The sequence below is a fragment of the Neofelis nebulosa genome, chromosome 5, assembly GCF_028018385.1.
Source record: "Neofelis nebulosa isolate mNeoNeb1 chromosome 5, mNeoNeb1.pri, whole genome shotgun sequence".
Classification (NCBI taxonomy): Eukaryota; Metazoa; Chordata; class Mammalia; order Carnivora; family Felidae; genus Neofelis; species Neofelis nebulosa.
The window spans coordinates 44,959,441-44,982,903 of NC_080786.1; the positions used below are offsets into that span (position 1 = coordinate 44,959,441).

The following is a 23,463-nucleotide window of genomic DNA, read 5'->3' on the forward strand; positions in this document are numbered from 1 at the left end:
GTAAACACCTGATTTTTTCTTTGCTGAGGGCTGTTTTGGGACTCCAGTGAGCTAATGCCCCTAGATGCAGCCCTCGGGCAAAGACAGCAGAGATATGGGTGGATAAATAATCAACTTTCTTATCCCTTGGGGAGCGGGTCACAGGAATGTTCCAGAATGTTTCCCCGTGGGATTAAGCCCTGGTGTCCCCCAGAAGGCTCTTGGTTATATACCCTTTATTGGTTTCCCGCCTTTCCCTGTCTCTACAAGTGCTTCCTGGGATCTCCTCACCAATACATCACTTGCACCTAAATCCTTGTGTCTGGGTCTGATTCAGGAGAACTCAACCTAAGACAGTTGGTGCTGGAAGTTATTCTGGGAAACAGACCCTTGGGATGTAATTGTGGAATGGAATCACTCATTAGCCTCATGGTAACAAGACCCCATTGTTAGTCGTACGTGGAGCTTTGAAAGATTCTAGCAGATTCTCCTCTTACTCAGCTTGTGAAGAAGGCTAATTTGCAGTGAGCGGGGATGGAGTCTGCTGGAAGGAAATGCATCAGTTTATGCGATAGCTCTGGCAGGTCAGAGGTACAGTGGCGAAAGATTATAGAGTTGGTTAGTTGTTGAAGAAAATGACAGGTTAAGATGAGCCAACCATAAGCTTAGAACACACCGTGAAAGCCAGAAAGCTTCTAAGGCAGCATTTTTAGAATCCTCATCTACTGCAGCTGGAGGGCCAATCATGAACAACACCAGGCCTTGGACTGGCTTGTCAGGGTGTTGCGGTAACAAAAGAAGTTGGAGTCATACCCTTGGTGTGCCTCCTCTGGGGAAACGAGGGCCCCGACGAGAAGAGGGTGGAACCCTGAGATGGGAAACCTGGGGTGACGTGCCCTAGAACCTCAGGGCTGGCAAAAGGAGCCCCTCCCACGTGCTAAGGGAGCAGCCTCCTGTTACCTAGAGATTAGAGGAAGGCCTCCCTAGAGCCAGACCCCTTGCTAGACACTGTTTGCTAGATTCAAGCTTTGCTCCTGCAACTCCTCCTTGCAGCTGTATCAATGATTGGGGTCAAATCTCAGTAAGGCTTAGGAAGTGACTAGTATCCCAGCTACGGGAAGGCAGGTATCATTCACAGGACCTGGTCTGATTTCTAATGGGCGCTCAGGTGAGTTCTGCCAGCTGTTCCATATACCACCCTGTTTATACTGAGGAACGGAGACATCTCTCCCACCTTTGTGTTCAACGACTTCATGTTGGTGGCTTGAAACTGGCCATGGTGGGAGTGTGCACAAACTAAAAGTCAGCAAATGCCACGCGTCCAAATCGGGCTTTTTTTTTTTTCTTCTCCCTCCTTAACCCGCTCCCCCTCCATTCCCCGCTCCTTCTCCTTCGTAGAGAACTGGATCATCAGCATACCATTCTGAAACACAGACCATGAGAATAAGTTCCAAATGAGAAATATTGTGCAGCCACGGTGCCTTCTACTAGTTGTTATCGTCAGACCAAACTGCAGAACAGAATCAGAATGCGGCCAGGAGTTAACCTGACACACAAGCCGGGCTTAACACAGAAGACCACGGCTCCAAAGAGCACCAATGAGCTGCCTGAGTTGCCTGTGCCAATATTGACCAATCACAATTAGGCTCTTCCAACCAATCACGATTAGGCTCTTCCAACCAATCAGGATTAGGCTCTTCCAACCAATCGGGATGAAGCACTTTTTTTTCGTTTTCCTATTAGCATATCGGACCTGAGTGGGAACCTGAGAGGGTACTTTCCTTATATAAGGTAAGGCTTCCCCCTTGTTCTGGTAGACTGGCATAACTGGTCTTCATGGGGGGGGGGGGGGGGTGTGCGTGTTGTATCTTTTGGCTGCATTCTGCCTTGTTTTTGTGGTCAGGCCTAAGAACTCGAGTTGGGGGAACAATTCGGGGTGGGGAGAAAGAATGGTCCGCAAGTCTATTGGGCCTGTTTTGAGACTGACCTGGGCTGCTTATCTCCTAGTTCTGTTGTGGTCTACTCTAACAGGGGCTATGGGGGTGTTTTGGGTCTCCTGTTACCAGTTCTCACTCAAATCCTGAAAAGACCTAGGTGTTTTCCTTTCCTTGGTGTAGAATTACTGGGGCAAAAGTCTACGGGAACCTTTGGGAAACAATGAGGGGTAAGGGCACCTGGGTGGCTCAGTAGGTTAAGTCTCCAGCTCTTTGGGCTTGGGTCAGGGGTTCATGGTTTCGTGAGTTCAAGCCCCGTGTTGTGCTGTGGAGCTTGCTTGGGATTTTCTCTGTCTCTGCCCCTACCCCCACTCCCGCTTTCTTTCTCAAAAATTTAAATTTAAAAAGAATTAGGTGTAGGGCTACACAATCTACTTGTATGGCATGTGGTAGGGTCCTTCCTCCATGTACTCTGCCTCTGAGAACTGGCTTCTAGAAACTGGGTGAAAGGTTACAGTTCTTCATTGTGGCTGCTGACGCCGGCCTTTTGTTCATTTGCTCTTCACCTTTTTGGTTACATAGGCCGAGAATACCCATTTCGGCTTCCCCTATCTGACCCCTGGGTGCACTATGGTCCGTCAATCCTCACCAAAAGCCCTTAGAGGCCCGAGGGTTGTCTCTCTACCTTGCTTCCCGTTATGGCAATTACTTTCACCTTTCCTAAATAGGCTAGTGACTCCACCTGGCCTCTAATCTTCCAGGTTAGAACCTGCTCCCACCCTTCCCCCACAGATAACTGGAGCCCAGATCTAATGCGGCACCTCCTTTCGGTCAGACTTGGCCTGCAGAAGTCGGCCACTGATGAGCTTCTCGGGGATGTTGGTGCCAGCCCTCCCAACTAACGGGTTCCTTACTCCATAAAGCAAGTGTCTGCCGTGATATCACCAGGATGTGAGCCTTGAGTTACAAGAGTGCCACTCCTACCGTACCTTCGCCCTTATTTCCTGTCTCCTGACCCTGACTCCACACTCTCAAGATGCATTTCCATAGGTGTTCTCCTGGTCCCTCGGTGTGTAAACAGATGGTCACCTGGCAGAACCAACCTGGGAGTTGGTTAGAAATACAGAATCTCCGGCTCCTCCCGGACATTGAATCAGAATCTGTCTTAATGAGATTCCAGGTGATTTGTATCCATATTTAAGGATGGGAGGCTCTGTTTCAGAACTCTCTAGAGACCCCAGCGGAAAGTCTTCAGTTTCTTAGGGCTGGATAAAATCCCTTTCTCCCAATACCATTATCCCTATCCCGGTCATTGTCCTTGTCAGTGATCGTCCCCAAGATTGTCAAGCAATAGCTGCGTGGTAGGCCCTTCATTATCGACCGTTTTTATAACTGCACATATCGAGCAGACAATGTCTTGCCCTAGCTGACCCCGTTTCCACAGATATTTTTAAAAAGTAAACCATTTTTTTCCCATCCTGACCGGAGTCTATAACTTAATTGCTTTCACTTGCAGTGTTAAATCACCTTCCCCAGCAATCCCCACTTTCCTCAACTCCTCCACACTTGACTGCTTCTCCGCCCCACATGGCCGGGTTCCTTCCTCACCCTGCCCATACACCTTTGTCCACTTACTCGAGGGCTTCTGCTATTGTCAGAACGGCCAAAGACAACAATGCTTCAACTGGCAGGAAACAGTCTTCACACTCAGGATTTCCTATTATGTGCAGCCTTTTCCAGAAACACAATTGCATCTAAAAATAGAAACTGCCTGGATTTACCTTCATCTCAACACAATGACTCCAGGGCCACTGTGACTGGCCTTGAATGAGGGCCAAACACTTTGAAACGCAGAGACGCTCTATCAATGGAGGTGAAGGAAGCTGCTTCCAGGGACTTCCAAACGAGGGCAGGCAGCTGTTTACTTATTCCCCATTCTTTTGTTATTTTGCTTGATTTTGCCAGTAAAGCTAGGGTAGGAGGAAGGAAAGAGAGGAAGACAAGGGGGCCATGGACCAAAAGGAAGGAATGCTGGGGAGAGGGCTAAGGAAGACCAGGAGGTGGGAGTGATAACCGCGGGGTGGAGGAGGTGACTCGAGAAAAGGAAAAGTGGCAGGTGTTTGCTTGAGGAAGAAAAGTGAACTGGAGAGGGAAGGGAGGAAAAGGGCTTCAGTATGATTTTCAGCGGTCTTTACGCAGCTGGAATGGTCAAGACTTTACAGCTGGCCCACGGTTTCCTGAAAGTGGAGAATGAAGAGAGCCACTTTTAATGTCGGTGCCAAGTTTGGTGTTGTGTATTTCCTTCTTTACAATTCCCCGAGTAGCATAACTGCCTTTGGGAAGAGAAGTTCTCACCTCTATCCTCATTCTCTTCTGTCTGTATGTGTTGAGGGAGCCGGGGGTGGAGGTGGGGGAGGCCAAAACAGCATCTTGAAAGCTAGAGAGGTGCCTGTCCTGTCAACCTGACACCAGAGAACATACACGGCAATTAAATTGTGTGCAGCAAAACGCGGCTAAATGGAATTAGGCTCCTCTTTGAGAAGAAACCGCGGCCTGGGAATTAAGACCTGGGCTGGATATTGGAGGAGGTTATCTTGGAAGAGAGTTCCTAGTGATGATTCTAAGAGAACATTTTTCATGACCTGGAAACTCAGAAGCAAGCGGAGAACTGGTGGAAGTCAGGAAACAAATGCATTTGAAGGCACCTAGAGAGAAATAAGCAGAAGGCTGGGACTTCCTAGGGCCGGCAAGCTCTAATGACGCAGGAGTTAAACATATCTAGCCCCGGCTCTGCCCGTTACCAGCTGGAGACCTGGAAGTGCTGGCTTCTCTCCTCTAAGCCCTCAGGTGGCCCATCTGTGGAGCCAGGATGAGGACACCCATTTCATAAGGTGTTTGTGACTGTTCTGTGATTTGTGAATGAAAAGGCCCACTTCCCATTTGTTCTGTTCAGGGGATTTATAGGCAGAGTCAGGATTCAAGAGATGCTAATAAAATAGCTTTGACCTGAAATCAGGCATTGGACCAGAGCAAGAAGGGGATGCTGGGGAGCCAAAATTAGCGAGCGTTCACATCAGACCTGGTGACTGAGCAAAGAAAACTGGGGCCCTAAAGACTTAAAATATGCGAGAAGCGGAAAAATGGTGACTGTGGAGAAAGAGCCAGTTTCTTGTACATACTGTGTCTCAGGGCAACCAAAGAGCTGGAGGAAGTTTCTTCCTCTAGGAGCATTCCAGCTAGTGAACAAAGCTAGAATTAGAATTTAACTATCTTGTAACCCCTAACGGAATAAAGGCCTGAGCTACTGATCAAGGTGTGAGTTAATTTATTTCCTCTCAGCCCTCCCATCCACCCTTCAGTACCTGCTCTGTAATAATGGATTGGACTCTTGAAGCATCTTTTACAATGAGTGCGATGTTAGGCTTTGTCAGTAGAGGGCGCAGGAGGGACGTCGCTGGAGGAGGGGGGCTTCTCTCCGTCCGTCCGTGTCTGAGTATTTTTCCTGCTCTAGCTGCATGGCCCCTCAACAGTGATTGCTCTGCTTCAGCCATGTGCTTAGGATGTGCAGTCCCTCAGAGAGACCTCAGGGCCCCAGCCTGGGCCCAGTGGCCACCTTCACCTCAGCACTTGTGATGTGGATGCTGTGCGTTCCAGGCCTCCCACCGCTGCAGAGCCCCAGCTCCCCTTGTGCGCTCTTCTCCACCATCAGCTACCCTGGGCCTGAGAACATTGCTTCCCACCGTCCTCCCAACGTGAATGCTGCACAACAGGCCTTCCACCCATAGTGGCATCCTGCATCCATGCTTGCTTGCATCCATGGGTTCTTTCTGGCTTGCCTGATGACTGGACTAGCTCTGGTGGGGAAGCCCAGTGAACTTAACTTCCTTCATCTAGTGTGCTGCAATCAGAACTGCTCCGGCTAAGTTGGAGCCCCAGCCTTCAGGGAACCCCACTTCTAATCTCCTTTTACCAAGACCTAGGGTAACATGTAGAGATTTCTACTTCTTCATAGTTGCTCTCCTATCATAGTTAACTTTTTATATTCCCACCCCCCCCCCCCCATATTTGGATTCATGTGTGATTTCTGTTTCTTGGGTGGGCCCAGACTGACACAATCAGGAATGGCTGCTAACCTCAGAGACAGCCAGAGTCACCTGGCCTTGTTGGAAATACACAACATACCTATAAGGTATTCTTGTCAAAACCTCCATCTTGAATAATATAAGCAAGCCTTAGATACAAATACTCAAACTCAAAGTTACAGGAACATGTTAAATGATACTATCCGATCCAATCAGCAACATCCAGGCTGTGGAAAACTCTAAGGAAAAATAACCAGAATTCAACAAATAAGAGAAAGAATCTACAAATTAAGAGACTTGCAAGGCCTATTAACCAATTAAAATTCATAGGCCTTCTTTGGGTCTGGATTCACATTGTTAAAGATTTATGAGAATAGGAAATTTACTGGGTATTTGACCTTGAGGTGGTTTTTTTTGTTTTTGTGTTTTTAAATGTAAGAGCTAATGAAGGAAATGTGAACACTGGATGGTTAGTGATATTAAGGAAATTATTTTTCTTTTTGGATATGATTTGGATATTTTTAAGAGCTCTGATCTTTTAGCTTTACTTAAAAATGAAATGGTATGAGGGGCGCCTGGGTGGCTCAGTCAGTTAAGCGTCTGACTTCAGCTCAGGTCACGATCTCGCGGTCCGTGAGTTCGAACCTCGCGTCAGGCTCTGGGCTGATGGCTCAGAGCCTGGAGCCTGCTTCCGATTCTGTGTCTCCCGCTCTCTCTGACCCTCCCCCATTCATGTTCTGTCTCTCTCTGTCTCAAAAACAAATAAACGTTAAAAAAAAAAATGAAATGGTATGATATTGGGGATTTGCTTCAAAATAATCCATGCGTGTGGTACAAGTGGACGGGAGAATATATTGGCCATGAGTCAATAATATCAAACCTTGGTGGTGAGTACATGAGCTCATTAAAAACATTTTTTTAACATTCTTATAAATTGATAACAAAAAAGGCAATCTAATAAATATGCAAAGGGCATAAATAGACAATCCATGAGAGAAATATACATGGCTAAAAAAAATATGCAAATGTGCTCAATCTTGCTAGTACTAAAGAAAATGCAAATATAAAACAACAATGAAAGATCAATGAGATGATGGGGAAATAGTTACTTCTGTTAGTATTGCCATATTGAAGGACAATCTGGCAGAATTTTTCAAAATGTAAGATGTGCATTTCTGTAAAACCAATAGTTTTTCTTCTAGGTATATCTGTCCTAGAGAAATGGTCAAATATATGGACACAAACTTATTTTTGTTGCAAAAATTTATTTATTGCAATATTTTTTTGAAATAGCAACACCCTAGAAGCAGACTAAATATCCACCAATAGAGAGGTGATTCACAAAAAGGAGTAGTTTAAACATGATAGATCCACACGATGAATCCTCTGTAGCCATTTAAAAAGAGATTCGTGAGCTGACGTGGCAAAGGGATTTCAAGACCTACTGTTTAGTGCAAAAAGCATCTTAACGGAGTAATGTGTTCCAATTGATTCCATTTCTATAAAAATAAAACTAAATTTACACGCCTAGGAAAAAACCACTTAGAATATGTCCCCTTACAAATGGCATATTGTTTGTATGTAAATGTTTACTTATATACATAAGACTTTATACATATTCTGTGTTGTTTTTCATAATACATTCATGGTGCTTATATAATTTAGTTTTCTTTGTAAGTGCTTACTAACTTTGGCAAGAAATAAATCACTAGTGATCTGAGCATTAGTGATCCCTCTGTGGAGTGGGAACATGGTGGGTTCCTCTCCAGAGGCTATGCCCACCTATCTGCCTGGTCCCGTCAATACATAGGTAACCAGCCAAGTTTTAAGATCTAGGAAACACTTGTTTGAGTTTTCTATCTAAAAGTGTTTCCTCAAATGTGTCTTGTCCTAGGGCTTCAAGGCCAGAAGAGACTTGCAAGTCAAGCTAGTCCAGTTTCTGATTTTTAAGGATGAGAAAGCTGAGGTCCAGGGAAGCTAAGGAAGTTCTACCCAAGGCCCTCCGGCTATTTGGTATTGAAAAAAGTCTCTTGCAAAGTACTAGCAGGCCAACCAGGAAAGCATTCCCAGGAAATCTCTGAATGTTTGGGAACCATGAGGAAGTAACTAGGGAATTATGTGTTCAGGACAAGCATCCAGATTAGAATTCCTGCAAAGTTGCTGACAGCCATGTATGAGTGACCGGCATCCAGTGGTAAATCACCAGGATCAGGAGAATGAATCATCCCAGGCTTTGTTCTTTGTAGGACAGCACATTTTTCTCTGGCTCTCTCTGTTCTATATCAGGGGATTGTTTCCACCAGGGTCACCGGGCTGAAGGACCCACTAAATCTGGCCTCATTCCTGTTTTGGCAAGCGGCCATGGCCAGGGTGATGGAGGAGTGTTTACACATGTCAGATCCCAGGAACATTTTCTCTGTTCTGTCTGATAAAGCCCAGAGTCAGATAGGCAGTGGCGAAGAGCACTGGACGAAGCGTCTGCTTGCCTGGGGGTTGGTTTCTGCTCTGTCCTGAATCCAGCTGTGGGAGCTTGAACTAGTCATTTAAGGCTTTCTAAGCATGCACAATAAACAGGTTAGACGGGATTCCCTAGCTCTCCTGTGTCCGGAACCTGCTTTGGGATGAAAGTAGCTTCCAGCCTGAGTACCTCTGTTCAAAATGTGTTCTCTCAAGCAGAGTGAGCAAGTACAGGTTTTATAGCCATGATTAGTGTTAGAAGCAAGTCCAGATAGAAAAAGAATCAGTGTTGACGTCCCCACCCTATCCAGGCAGAGCAAGTAGGTTCATCTGGAGCCAGCTGTTTGTAGTGGTTACCTGGAGCACTGTGTTGAGAAGGATCTGAAGGAAAGCTGAGCTCAAGGAAGAGCGTTCTCTGACCCGTGAATGATGTCCACCATGGGTGAGGAGGGTTGAGGGCACACTGTATTTTTGCTACTCTGCACCTAATTACCGTATTTCGGTTCCTACAGCCATGAACCCGTGAACCCAATACAAAGCAGGAAAATGCATGTGATAAACCTTCCTAAAAAAAAAAAAAAAAAAAAATTCAGGAAGCTGGCTCATTTGGGATATAATTAACAGATAAGGGAGTGGGGAATCAGGAAGCCTGGGTTCTGTTCTTTGGCCTGTCACTAAATAACTTCTAATCTCAGAGAAAACCAGTATGTTGGGATATTGATGTGGGGATCCCTATGTTCTGGCCCTGTTGTGGGTTGAGGCATGATAAGAAAGGCCACTAAAGGGTCTTTGGAAGCATGGGTGGCATATAGACCACCAGCCCTGATGGTCCTGCAGCCATAGAAGTGTTTCTTATGGGCGGTTCGGCCCAGTTTTGTCTTATTTTAATTAGTGCTATAATTGTACAACATTAAAAAAACATAAGGTGAATTACAGAGGTTTCCATTAGGATATGTAAAAAAGGGCAAAAAAGGGAGACCAAGAGAAAATTACCTGTATTCCTATCTCTCAGATCCAACATTTGACATCTCTCATATTCCCTTGATCTGAGGAGAATCTGATGTAAATATCTTCTATGATAACTGATAGATTCACTTTTTTTGGCTCCTGTTCAGGAAAGTGAATCACAAACCAAGTGAATGTTGTATATTAAACATTCATTAAAGAATAATAATTAGTACAATTAGTTGGTAATCACTTCATGCTGTTTTTATTCATGACTAGGGCCAGGTGAGGGTGACACTGTTTATGCCATCATTACTTCTAAATTTGCGTATAAACTTGAGGCAAACCAGTCTCTGTTTGAAATTACATGTAGAAGTGTGTGAGAACCAGAAAGTAACACATAAAAATGAACTCTTTTTAAAATTTTTATTTGATGTTGCTAAGTTATCTTACTCAAAAAATCACTTGCAAGTGTGAAGGAAAGCCCTAGGATGGTTTTCCAAGGCAGGGTGAAATAATACTACAGTGTCTGAAACCTATTGTCAGGCTGGAATCCTGGCTCCCCCAAATGATGAGGATAATGGTTCTACTATTTCATAGGATTGTTGTGAGGGTTAATTGAACTAACACATGCGTGATGGATAATTCATGTATCGACTTGACTGAGCCACATGGTGCCCAGGTATTTGGTCAAACATTGTTCTGTGTGTCTGTAAGCTTGTGCTGAAAGAGCTTAACACTTGAATCAGTAAACTAAGTAAAGCAGATGGCCTTCCCTGATGTGGGTGGGTGTCCTCCAATCCATTGAAGATCTCTCTTGCCCTGCCTGAACGTCTTGAAGCTGAGATATCAGTCGTCTTCTGCCTTCAGACGCAACTTGAACTAGAACTATACCCTTGGCTCTCCTGGGTCACCTGCTTGCCAGATGCAGACCTTGGGATTTCTCAGTTTCCATAGTCACGTGAGCCAATCTCCTTAATCTTTTTTTTTTTTTTTTTTTTTTTTTTTTTTTTTACACATATATGTGTGTGTATATCCTATTGTTCCTGTTCCTCTGGAGAACTTGGACTAACAACCTGTCAAGTCCTTAGGACAGTGTCTACCATACACCAAGCACACAATAAATCTTGTTATTAAGATGCATCACGTTGGACCAAACATGAAGTTAATTGCCGCTGCATGGAGGGCTCTCTGGGAAGATCCTGCTAGGACTGAGAAGAGGAGTTTTCTCCTAGGCAAGAAATACAACGCAACAACAAATCCCAGAAATTTCTCAAGTCCAGAAGATACGCTACAGAAGCTGTGGTTCTGTATCCCCTCTCCCCCCTGTCCCCCCTCTCCCCCCTCTCCCCCCGCACGGCACACCACACCATTGCCAGAACACTCTTTCTAAAGCGCTCTTTAAATGCTACCAGCTCATGGAGGGTGAACTCCTTCATTTATCTCACACATACGTATTGAGGTGTTGGGCTTGGCCCTGGGGATACAACGGTGAGTGAAATAACCACATCCCTGTCCAGGGAGCATACAGCCTAGGGAGGGAGCCAGACACCCATGCATACATGTACCTCTCCAGGCTCCAACTGATACAGCACAACAGCAGCAAAAGAACGTGGTGTCGCGGAGGGGATTGTGGGGGAGACCCTAATTCAGAAAGACTTCCTGAAACTCCCTTTACCTCATCCCCTCCTCATGCCAATGCACCACTTTGATTTAGGTTTGATGGGTTTAGCATAAATTCACTTATTTGACTTACGGATACTATGGGCACTCACCCCAGGGAGGTCTCTCCTTTGCCCCCAAATGACCCACTCAGGTACGGAGTGACCTAGACTTTAACTTGGATTCATCTTCTAAGACCGCCTTCCTGCTCCCCTCATCCTCTCCCCTTCTCCCCCGTCCTCAGCATCACTGGGGTGTACCCACTCTGCCTTTGCCCTTGCTATTTCTGGATGTTCCCCTTCTCCCTGCTGCTCAGCCAAACTCCTCCCTGGGATCCAACCCTAAGTGCAATAGGAGAGGAAGAAAGGAGGGGCCAGCACAGGCTGAAAACTTTAAGAAACAATCGAGGGTTTACTTTGGACCTTGAAGGATGCGTGGGATGTAGGATTTAGCTAAGAGAAATGCGGAGAAGCAGGGCCTGGATTTGGAGAACATTGGAAGAGGTGACGGATGCTGCCAGTGACCGAAACTGAGCCATTTGAGTGGTCTGGGAGAGCCGGAGAAGGTGGACCGTTAACATGGCTAGGCAAGTCAGGGTCCTATCATGAAAAAACAGGCATTGTGCCTGCCCTCAAGGAATTCTCTATTAATTGGAAATTCCAGAAGAAAAAAACAATTCTCCTTAATAACTCCTCATGCCCAGGCACAATTTGGGGCACAGCATAGTTTCCAAAGTTCAATACCAGACTGACTGGCTGAAATTCTTTTGAACTCCGTTGAGAGCCGACTCCAAACCTTTCCATCTGCTGACTCCTCCTTTGTACACGAAGACCACATTTTCCATTTGCCTTAAAACAGCTGAACATTTTTGCTGCATTACTGAGGCCACTTTAATTTATCACTTTGTTTTAAAGAACCACACCATCCAAAAATAGCACAAAATTACTCCTGTTTGAGGGTGGACGGTACTGCAGCTTTACATGAGACATGTAATCTTCCATTGATGGGGCCAGTGTGAATATAGTCGCGATTTTCTGCACGTTCTAACGGTTACAATTGGGAGCGGCTCAGTTTTTGTGCAGCAAGTTATATGTTGGTTTTTGTTTTTTGTTTTGTTTCGTGTTTGGGTTTTTTTGTTTTGTTTTGTTTGTTTTGCCACCAGAACCACCAAAGGATGTCTGAGCAGCCACAGGGAGAAGCTGGGCAGCTGGGGTCCAAATTCCTCCCTTGTCCAGGCCCAGGCAGGCTCGGATATTTTAAAGAGTCGACTTACCAAACCTTCTTTCTCCCAGCTTTCCACAATGTCATTTTGCATCTCTACTGCTAAAACATTTGGTTTTACGTTGGATTTTATATTGTAAGAATATGAGAACATAGTTTAGGATTTCACTGAAACCTGGCAGATAAGTTAAAGGGGCAGTGTTCTGAGAAATAGAAGTCAGTGCTGGTCTCTCCAGAAATTTGGTTGGGATTAATTGTGATTTTTCTTATTTTTACGATTATAGTTTCTTCTCCCTCACCCCTTGCCTTGCACCACCCCTCCGCCCCCTGCCATGTACATGAGAGGGACTCATTTTAGTGTCTGTCTTGAAAATCACCATAATGGAATATATATGAGGATTAGGCATAGAAATGTCAGGCCTTATTAAGTCTCAGTAGTCAAACTCGCTCTTGTGTTTCCCATTACCGCTCCAGTCTTTGAGACTTTCCAGAGAGGAAGAATTCTGTGAGTCCCATAGGAAATGCAGCCCCTCCCCCAGATTTAGCAGAACCTCGCCTGGGGTCAGTCATTATTGGAAGACTGTAATGTTTTCCACTTTTGTTGACTTTTAGAAAATTCTATTTCAGAGGAGACCTTTGGGAGATTCATGTAATCAAATTCTGCCAAGGAGGGGAAAGTCTAGCTGTTAGTGTATTATTAAATGCCCTGTATAACCACGGAATCTGGGCATTTGTAATCCCTCTCCCCAAGGAGCTCAGAGAGCTTTGGATACACTACTTTCTTTTATTCATCCTCACAAGGGACACGAAGAAAATGAGGGGGCCAGACTCTAAACAGTCTTCCCGACATGCTCAGCTATCATAGCACCATGTTTATTTTCCATTCTGGACTTCTCTAAGGAGATGTGTGGAGACTTGACAAAGCTAGAAGCAACCTAAAATAACTATTAACGGTAGAGCCACCAGAATGTGAGCACTTGCCAGGGTTTAGAGAGACCCCTTTGGAGCAAAGCAATGACCTTGTAAGTCCACCTATGAGGAAGGAAACTTCATGGGAACAAGCACATGACTTCAGGAGCCCAGACACGAGCTCTTGGCCGAGGATGCACCTTGCTCGAAAGGGAGGCTCTCCCACCTTCTGCTGCCAAAGACCGTGGCTGACGCATCTCCCTGGCTGTCTTCCACTTTAAAGAACGAATCAGCTGATCAGCATAGACTCACCTTCCTGTGCGCTGCCAAGAAGTATGTGGGTCAGTGGGAGGTTCTAGTTGTAGGAGAGCTAGCCCAGGATGTGAACTATGGTGACTCCATATTGTACTTTGTGGCCAGAGTGACCATGCACACACTCTCAGGGGAAGAGTCAGATAGTCTCTAGGCAAGAAGTAAACCTTGAAACCTCTCTTTCCTTTGGGCATCTGTATTCCCTCAGAGTGTTGGAAACCTTAACACACACACACATAGCTTCCCCAGGCCTTTATTAGTCTACACCTTAGCTTTGCTCAAATCTGCTTTACAGAAAAGATTTTTTTAATAATTTTTTAATGTTTATTTTTTACAGAGAGAGAGAGAGCAGGGGGGAGGTACAGAGGGAGAGAGGGAGACATAGAATCCGAAGCAGGCTCCAGGCACTGAGCTGTCAGCACAGAGTTCAATGCAGAGCTCAAACCTGCAGACCGCAGGATCGTGACTTGAGCCGAAGTTGGACACTTAACTGACTGAGCCACCCAGGTGCCCCTGTACAGAAAAGATTTAATGAAATGATTCCTGATGAGATTGTGTTGCTTCTCCCCAGGGTGTCTGCATTTGTAAAAGAACCAAACATGAGATCAGAGAGCAAAACTACTGTATACGAGGAATTGCAAGGCTGGTGGAAGAGGCATTTTAGCCATACTACACCCCTCCCCGAGACCTAGATTATCCCAGAAGTGTGGCTGATGCCTGTTCTACCTTCTCAGAAACGTGGGACATGGAAAAGAGCAGAGACTAGTGTGGAGGTTTATCACGGGTTTAGCATCCGAGTGACTTGGGCGGGTGTTCACCTTTCTAGGTGTCAGTTTGAGTCTCTGCAGAATGAAGGCTAGGAGGAGGCCCCAGTCCACACCATTTCTTCCACCGTCTCCTCTCTTCCTCCTCCTCCTCCACCCTCCTCTCCCTCCTCCCTCACTGTTGGGGCCACTGTATAGATAAGAGTTTCCTCCTGGCCAGCTGTGTAAGCCAGAGTGGAAAATTGTGGCCTACTCCCAAGTCACCCCAGAATTTCTATGCAGGTTGAATTAGGAAGCAACAGTCTGGTGGAAGGGGTGGAGTTGGAATGCGTTGTGCTTTACGTAGGACGGTGTCCTCCCTGCCTGTACCCAAGCTGTGCGTTGGCTCCAATACTTACCAGCTGATCCCCAGGATACCTTATAGTCTGGAGTTTCAGGATTCAAAATGTCAGCCTCAACCCTGGGGTCTTCAGCCTCAACAGCTGCTTCAGGTTGCCTTCTCTCTCCAGCCCTTCTGTGCTCTCTGCCTTCCCTCCTCTCCTGCTCTGCTTTCCCAGGTCAAGCAGGCTACAGAAATGCAGTCCCCTTCGGGCCCCGGCTGTTTGCCTGCCGGCCGTCTCTGTGTCACAGAGTTGGGAGCGGGAAGCCCTTCACATCCCAGCAGCCCTGACAGAGGCGTGAGGATGGGCAGGGCTGCTGCTGGGAAGGGAATAACTGAACCGGTTGTGGGGGAGCAACGTGCCTGAGAGATAGCAGGCAGGGCATGGGTGAAAATGCTAATAAAAATTTAAAATAGAACCTGCAGAACAGGTACTGCTCTTCTTGAGTCTGTTGGAGCCTACTGTCAAGATCAGAATGATCCCCATGGATGTCATGAGAGTGAGGAAGGCCACAGAGGGGACTGACCGATGCTGGCAACCGTGTGTGTTATTATAACCTTTTTGCAATGTTATTCTTCATCTGGACACCTGGTTCCATCTCAGATGCTATCCAGATGATTCATAATCTAATGTCGGCTTCAACGCACATTTAAAGGTAACTAGACCAAGCATACATTATGTCAGGAGCTGCTCACCTGAAGGCCCCGCAGTTCAGGTCACCTGTATTGTCACTGGGCAACATGCTAATCATGCTACTAGAAGCTGAGGACACACGGTGACCACAGTGAGTTCCTTCCCTCCCCTCAGGGGCCGGGTGTACAGGCAGGCGATTTTAAAATGATCTGGGATGGAGCAGGAGCCAAGAGAGCAGGGAGGAGGGGCCCACTTACCAGAGCGGTGGGGCCTGGCCTTGGAAGATAAAATTCGAGGCCGGGCTTGCAGGATGAAAGGAGTTACCCAGGTGAGAGGGAGGAGGCGAAGGGCATTCCCAGCAGGGGGAGCTCTCCTTTTGTGCATTGGACCAAACTCAGGTGGGAGATGGAAAGGGGAAAGGAAGCGATCAGGATCAGTGAGCGGGAAGAAAAGGGATTGATTGCATCCTCTGACTTCTCTATTCTTCTCACTCAGCCCTGATTCCTGCAGAGGGCAAGACACACTGAAGGAGGGTTTTTAGCAGCTTAAAAGAGGTAGAATAATATTGGAATACAGTTTCTAATAGCAACTAAACCAACAAAAACGCAACCTGCAAACAACATGAATGTCCATGCATGGAAAACTAGTTACACAAATACAGTATACCCAGCTACCTTATGGAGCGCATGTAGTCATTAAAAAGAATAAGATCTAAGGGCGCCTGGGTGACTCAGTCACTTAAGTGTCTGACTTTGACTCACGTCATGACCTCATGGTTCATGGATTCGAGCCCTGTGTTGGGCTCTGTGCTGACAGCTCAGAGCCTGGAGCCTGCTTCAGATTCTGTATCTCCCTCTCTCTCTGCCTGTCCCCCATTCATGCTGTGTCTTTCTCTCTCTCTCTCTCTCTCTCTCTCTCTCAAAAATGAATACAAATGTTAAAAAACCTAAAAGAATAAGATAGCTCTCTGTGTGCAAACACAGATCTAAGAAACGCTGTTAATAAAAAAGGAACATAAAAATGCATAATTCTAACAGGTTCCCATTTATGTAAAGAGCTATGTGTTTTATTTGCATTTATGTATTTTCTGTGTACTTACCTATATATAGAAAAAGGTTCTAGAAAGATACTCAACTTCTGGGGAGGGGAGTGGGGTTGGAAGATGGCAAAAGAAAAGGGACTTTAACTTTTTATTTAATTCACTTCTGTATTATTTATATTTTTTACATGAGCATGTATTGGGTAACTTTTTCTTGCCAGTGGGAGAAAAAGCAACTGAATCAAAAGCCCAAGGTCTTCCAAGAAGTCCCAGAAAGTGGTCTTTACTCCTTCCCATCACTCCCCAACATGACCTAAATCCAGGAGAAACTGAGATGCCCCAGAAGCTCACCTCTGCAAGTGCCATCATGAATAATGCCAACACCAAGAATCTGAGCAAGCAGTGTCCTAGGAGTACTGGACTTGTTTGCAAGCATCCTTATTGCTGAAGGGAGAGGGTTTATTTGATTTACTCTCAGGAGTTATTTTCCTAGTATTAAGTCACTCTAGGGAGACTTTTTGTGATTACCTATGAGTAAATAAAAAAGTGAAATTGCAATGAAAATAAATCATTAGTCAACTTTAATGCTGACCTAAAGAATATAACCTAAATTCTAACATGAATGTAAATTATAATGTGTCAAGAGGCTACTGGACCCAAGGATAATATTTTCTTAAATGTCTCCTCTTAAAAAGAAGAAAAAAAAAAAAAAAAGCACCTGGGTGGCTCAGTTTGTTAAGCGTCTGACTTTGGCTAAGGTCACGATCTCATGATTCGTGGGTTTGAGCCCCGCTTTGGGCTCTGTGCTGTCAGCTCAGAGCCTGGAGCCTGCTTCGGAGTCTGTGTCTCTCCCTCTTTTCTCTCTGCCACTCCCCTTCTCACATTCTGTCCCTCTCTCTCTCAAAAATAAACATAAAAAAAATTTTTTTTAATGTCTCCTCTTACCCAGTTCCCACCCCTACCCACATACCCCATGATTTCATTTGACCTAGTATAAAACCAACCACAAAACACAAGTATCTACCACTGACAATGCTTCAATAATATACTGTTAGAGTACTTCCACCAACACCTGGAGGGCGTAGGGGGTCATTTACCTCTTTGAAATCTCCCTGCAGAAGCCTGTAGAAAATTTCAAGAGTAGGTCCTGTGTCAAATAAACCCAACCAGACTGTGAGGAGTCCCTGATTATCTGCGAGATTCTTTTCCTGGACCTCTGGTTCAGGTCAGATCTAGAAAGAGCCTCTGGCCTTCTTAACCCTCAATTTGCCAGGGATAGAAAATGGCCGTCAGTAACAGAACTTCCTCCTGACTCTAGAAACCGGAGGCTGCAGGCTATGATGGCTTTGCCATTGTTTAGTTCTGTAGGTCAGGTCACTTAACCTGCTTAAGCCCCCATTTCCACACATCCACACAGTTTCTATGCCAGAGAATGTGTTTAAGCTGTGTGTGACCCTCGAGGGAAACACTCTGAAAGTAGAAGAGATTCTCTACTGGCGGCAGAGAGCCTGGCAGTCACACACCAGAGCAAAGCAATCTGTGTAGAACTGTTTTCTTTTGCATAAAGTGTTCTCTAAATGAAGACCTAGGGGTAAGAATGTTGCCCCTCCTAAGCCTGGAGATCCCCAAGTCCAAAGTTGTTGAAGTCAGAGGTTTGTAACTGGGATCCGAGGACATAATTTCAGATGGCTCTTCAATTAGTTGGATGCGGGTCACAAAAATCCGTCTTCATTTTTAGTAAACTCTTTCTGAAACTCCGTAACTCTTTTTATATGTGCTCACGAACCACAGCAGTGTTAGCGGTCGGTACCTGTGACTTAGTCACCAATAGAAATTACAGATAATTTTAGGGCGCCTGGCTGGCTCAGTCGGTTGAGCTTCCGACTTCGGCTCAGGTCATGATCTCATGGTCCGTGAGTTCGAGCCGTGTCGGGTTCTGCTGACGGCTCAGAGCCTGGAGCCTGTTTCACATTCTGTGTCTCCCTCTCTCCGCCATTCATGCTCTGTCTCTCCCTGTCTCAAAAATAAACATTAAAAAAAATTAAATTACAGATAATTTTATAGAACATGACAATTGTCCCACACATCTTTACTGCTTAATAAAGAAGCACATATGGGGCACCTGGGTGGCTCAGTTGGTTAAGTGTCCAACTCTTGGTTTCGGCTCAGGTCATGATCTCCCGATTTGTGGGTTCGAGCCCTGCATTGGGCTCTGTGCTGATGGCACAGAGCCTGCTTGGGATTCTGTCTCCCTCTTGCTCTGCCCCTACCCTGTTCGTGCTCACTCTTGCTGTCTCTCAAAAATAAACATTAAGAAAATTTTCTAAAAAGCACATACGTTATTATATCACCGATTTTAAAAAATATTCCAATAACGATTTCAATACAACCAGATTCCTGTATGACCCATGTGTTTTCTTTTACTGTTTTATTTAAAGACCATATTCTGAGAGGGCTCTCCATTAACTTCACCAGACTGCCAAAGTGGTCCATGCCCAATAAAGATTAAGAACCTCTGCTCTAAGTGGGGTTAGAATAGGGCTTGTAAATGTTCCTAAAGGTCTGTGTCAATGTCACTTTATTTACACATTCCTGAGATTCAGCCTCGAGCTCATTGAGCTCTTCCTAACCAAATATGCTGAGGAAGAAGCTGCATCTGTATAAACATCATCCAACTAAAGTGTCAGGTTTCCTCCTCTTCTTCGCAGTTGTTTGAAGCCAACAGCTAATGGCATCAGAAGGATCAAATATCCTGGATAGCTGCATGAAGAGAGAGGAACGTCTATGGAATTACAACCCAGGCATTTCGTTTTAACTCTGCTAACTTGTTTGCTTCGCCTAGAATTAAGCACAACCAATAAGTGTTCTGAAAATGAAAGAATAAGTCACAAACTCATAAATTGCTGGTTTAATTTCCTCCACGGGGAATTAAGGCATAACCTAATACCTGCTTAACACTTTGATTATGAAGAGTCATGCTTCGGCTCTAGACCAGGCATGACAAATGGATTTTACCCTGACCTGATCAAGTTACCATTGAGTTAGGAAGGGTTCTGAGGCCATCTCCAGGCTTAAGGAGGGAAAAGGTGCTGTGGTTGATTGCCGATGTCTGCTATGGTAAGAGGATGTAGCTACGTGCGTGTCCTTTGGTTATCCTGAGTTGGGTTTTGACTGCTACCAATGTCCACCTTTACTTTAGACCCAGATAGAAATACATTCTTGAACATTCCTTTGGTGTCCCCTCTCTGTCTGAAGAGAGAGGGGAACCTCCATTCCTACAACTATTTTGCCAACTGATTTAAGTTGATGAACAAAAACAGGGCTCCTGGGTGGCTCAGTCGGTTGGCTGTCTGATTTTGGCTCAGGCTATGATCTCACAGTGCGTGGGTTCCAGCCCTACATCAGGCTCTGTGCTGACTGCTCAGAGCCTGGAGCCTGCTTCGGATTATGTCTCCCTCTCTCTCTGGCCCTACCCCACTCGTGCTCTGACTCTCTCTCTCCCAAAAATGAATAAACGTTAAAAAAATTTTTTTTAATTAAAAAATAATAAAAATAAATTGACGAACAAAGAGCATTAAACACAACATGACATTGCATAAAACCGTCTGGGATGCCCCAAAACAATAGACCACAATTGATAAGGGGAATTTATTTAAAATAATTAATTTGAAAGCAAATGTGATTTCTGTGCTTCCCTCCTACTTATGGCTATCATAAAGTTTGATCTCCTCACTTTTGTTCAGAAACACTTCCCCAAATCTAATGCATACTGACCCCATTTCCTTGGCTTTGTTTCTTCTGTAGGCCATGATGGGTAGGGTTAAAGCCACCTTGCATTTACAGAGGCCTCTGGCTTTTGCAGAGCTGTTTCTAAAACACTCCTGAGGCATCTCTCAGCAGGCAGGAAAGCTCGGTTGTCATCATTAATCCCATTTTACAGATAAAGAAACTGGGGCTCCAAGAATTCAGGTGACTTTCCCAGAATCTTTTTGTCAGCTCGGTGCTCTCTGAACAAGCTGTTACCTTCCAGTGTCTGTTTGCTTATATCAGGGTCTCCTAAAGAAAGGGAATCTTTTAAAAGGAGAAAGAAAACAAACCAACATTCCTATCTGCTGAAAATCTACTGTCATCTACTTATCAACTCTTCCCATGTTGGCCAGGCTAGAGGTGACAGTTCTGGTTTTCTTTATCTTTCCTCCTATTTTAACAGATTTTAAGGAATCTGTTTAACAATTTCCACTTCCTGCTGCCACCAGTCCAATTTCAACTAATGGGCTCCCAAGCCAGGATTTTAGTACAGCTCATCAGGCATCCTAGTTTGTGATTTTTGTTACTTTTTTGGTTTGTTTGGCTTTGTTTTTTATTAGAAATGGTGAGATCGGCAATTTGTCCGCCATGGAAGTATTGACTGGCTGGGAAGGGCTGTTAGTTTCTGCCAGTTAAAATACTCAAGAAAAGAAGATGGGTTGGGTTTTCCGGATTGCTTTAAATGAAACTGATTGGGGTGGTAGTTCACCAAGTAATTCATGGTTCCTAGTAATCTTATTAGACCAGTGGGTGGGACCCCTGGCCCACCTTTTGTCCCAGCAGCTAGTACAGCCCTGTGGTCTTCTTTTACCCTCTCCACAGCCTTGGGCTCCAGCTGCAGGAGAGAAGCGTCCCATGTTTCTTCTGATCTCATACCTGCACTTGTGCACCAAACATGAGCCAGTCACCCTCAAGGAACATACAAGAGACAGACGAGTTAAAGGGTTCTCCTAATTTAAAACGAAGAACTCTATGGATGCATTCGATGCCCCAGTCTTTGGGGCTCAGGGAAAAATCTCCTGGAGGAAGGGTCATTAAGCTAAAACCTTTTAAAGAAGTGAGGAAAGTTGCATAAAAGGTGAGAAAGGCAAAAGAGTGAGTTCAGCGAAGAGGGTGATGCTCTGGAACAGAGAATGTAAGCTATGGGGTGGAGGTGGGGAAGTGGGAGCAAGGCTGGGGAAGTAAAAGTAAGCAAGGACCAAGATGAAAAATGTATCAAAATCATGCTAAGAATTTCAGGCCATATCCTGAGCGCAATGGGAAGCTGCTTTAATATTACTTTATAATGTCTGCTTTGGTTGCTCTATGGAGTTGAGGGGAATCAGACTGCAAGCAGGGAGAGCAGCCTTAATCCAGATGAAGTGTTCTAATAGCCTGAAATACAGTAGAGAGCGTGGAGATGAAGAAAAAAGAACTCAGGACTCATCAGGTCAATATCCCAATGTTGTAGGCTGTTCTCTCAGCTCCCCTTCATTAGGTTACCATTTTGATGTTGTTGACTTTGAGCTGTTTTCCCTCATCAGGGACTGAGCCTAGAGAAGCTTCCTAGTTCGTAAGAACAGTGGTTGGTTAAGCCCTGTGAGTCTGCAGAAAGGTTCTTTTAAGGGTCTCAAGTGAAATGACCAAGTCCAGGGTTTGTAACTGTCTTTCATTATAGCCACGAGTTCTGATGGTAGAGGCTGAGACAGGTGTTGGAAGTTGACTTGAGGACATGCCAGGAAGTAAGGAAGCAGAGGAAACCATCTTGACAGAGACAAAGGTGAGCTTCATGGAGCACTAAATGTTCCTCTAGACCCCACAGTAACCCAAGAGGCTCAAAGCAGTCTGGTAGCTGGCATTTCTCTGCCTCTGCTTTTATGCCATAACCAACTACCAAATCCCTGAGTACCTCACAGCTTCTACTGCTTATGGCTTCTGCTTACCACCTATTGTGTGTTGATCTTAATCTCCACAACTTGGCAATCCTAAACCTATATCTTTCCAGGATCTCCAAAGATAAGAGATCAACTTCCCTGATAGTTCAAACAGAAAACTTCTAGAGAGAATTTTTATTGGTTCTTTTAGGTCACATGCCTATCCCTGCACCAATCATTGAGGTTAGGGGGATAGGACACACATGTTGCCAGAGATTTAGAGCCCTATCTCAGCCACATGTTGGGGGTGGGGGGGTAGTCTCCAAGAAAGTGGTGACCCATTAGCAACCTGAAGTAATAGTTCCAAAAAGAAAAAAAGTGCCCTTGGCAGGTACTTTGGGCTTCATACCCTGTCCTGAAGATGATATTTTCCTAAATATAAGTAAATGCTTTCACAATTTCAAGTTTTAATTTCTTCTGCTAGAAGATAAGAATGTGTCAGATTGAATGTTAGCTGGTTTTTAGTCTCAAATCTGTAGAACCTTCATAGGACTTTGGGGTGTGTGCAGAAAGGAACAGAACAAAGAAAACCTATTATACACTTTTTCTCCATCAAGTGTCTTTTAGTAACAAACAGTACCAGTTGTGTTTCTTTGGTTGCAAGCAACAGAAATCAATACCGGCAAATCTAAGCAAAGTAAAATTATTGGGAGAATACTGAAAGGAAACATGGGGGCTTTGAAACAGGAATCGTGGGACTGGCAAGCCTTTACAGAAGGAGCAGTATGTCAGAGCATGCCACTGGGATGAAAGAGTTCCAGATGCTCAGGTAGATGGTGAAATTATAAAGCAAAGGAAGAAAATCATTTTCACGAAAGTTGGGATAATAGTTACCTCGAGAAGTAAAAATAGGATAGGGCCCAGTGCAAAATGCAGAATCACTTCTTCAAAGATTATAGAGTTTCAAGATGGCAACTGCAGAGCATTAAATGAAGCCCCGGACGATTCTGAGCATGAAGTCCTGTGTGGCTGCACAGGTTGCCACACCCATGGAGCCATCCCTGAGCAAGGAAGAGGGTTTCAATTGGTGAGGGGCACATAGAAGGCTTCAGGAGGCCAATAATCCTGACAGTGGTGCTACATGACACTTGCTTTCAATTACTCGTAAACCTTTCATATGGTTCTATGCACTCTTCCCGGAGTGTTGTTAATATTTCACAATTAAAAAATAAGACCCTACCTCCTGTCCTGTGTCAATCCTACAACATTCAATACACTAGGGGAAACATTCAATACACTAGGGGAAAGAGTCTGAGTGGCCAAGTTCGGACTGCTGGCTGCCATAGAGGAATAGTCCTCGAATAATAGGAACAAAAAGAGAAGGCAAGCAAGATCAAGATGAAGAAGAATGATAAGTACTTAGCAGTTACTCCATGTTTTAGAGGCTATTCTGAATTCTCTCCTTACACATTTGTTATTACCCTAG

General features: G+C 45.0%; 1 long non-coding RNA gene across 1 annotated transcript; it reads left to right on the top strand.

Annotated features, from left to right (window-relative positions):
* The first annotated feature begins 13,871 nt into the window (after positions 1–13,871).
* LOC131512012 (uncharacterized) lies at positions 13,872–16,902 on the top strand. The gene is made up of 2 exons (XR_009261873.1): positions 13,872–15,300; positions 16,539–16,902. It is a non-coding gene; the product is annotated as an uncharacterized LOC131512012 (long non-coding RNA).
* Positions 16,903–23,463: the final 6,561 nt, after the last annotated feature.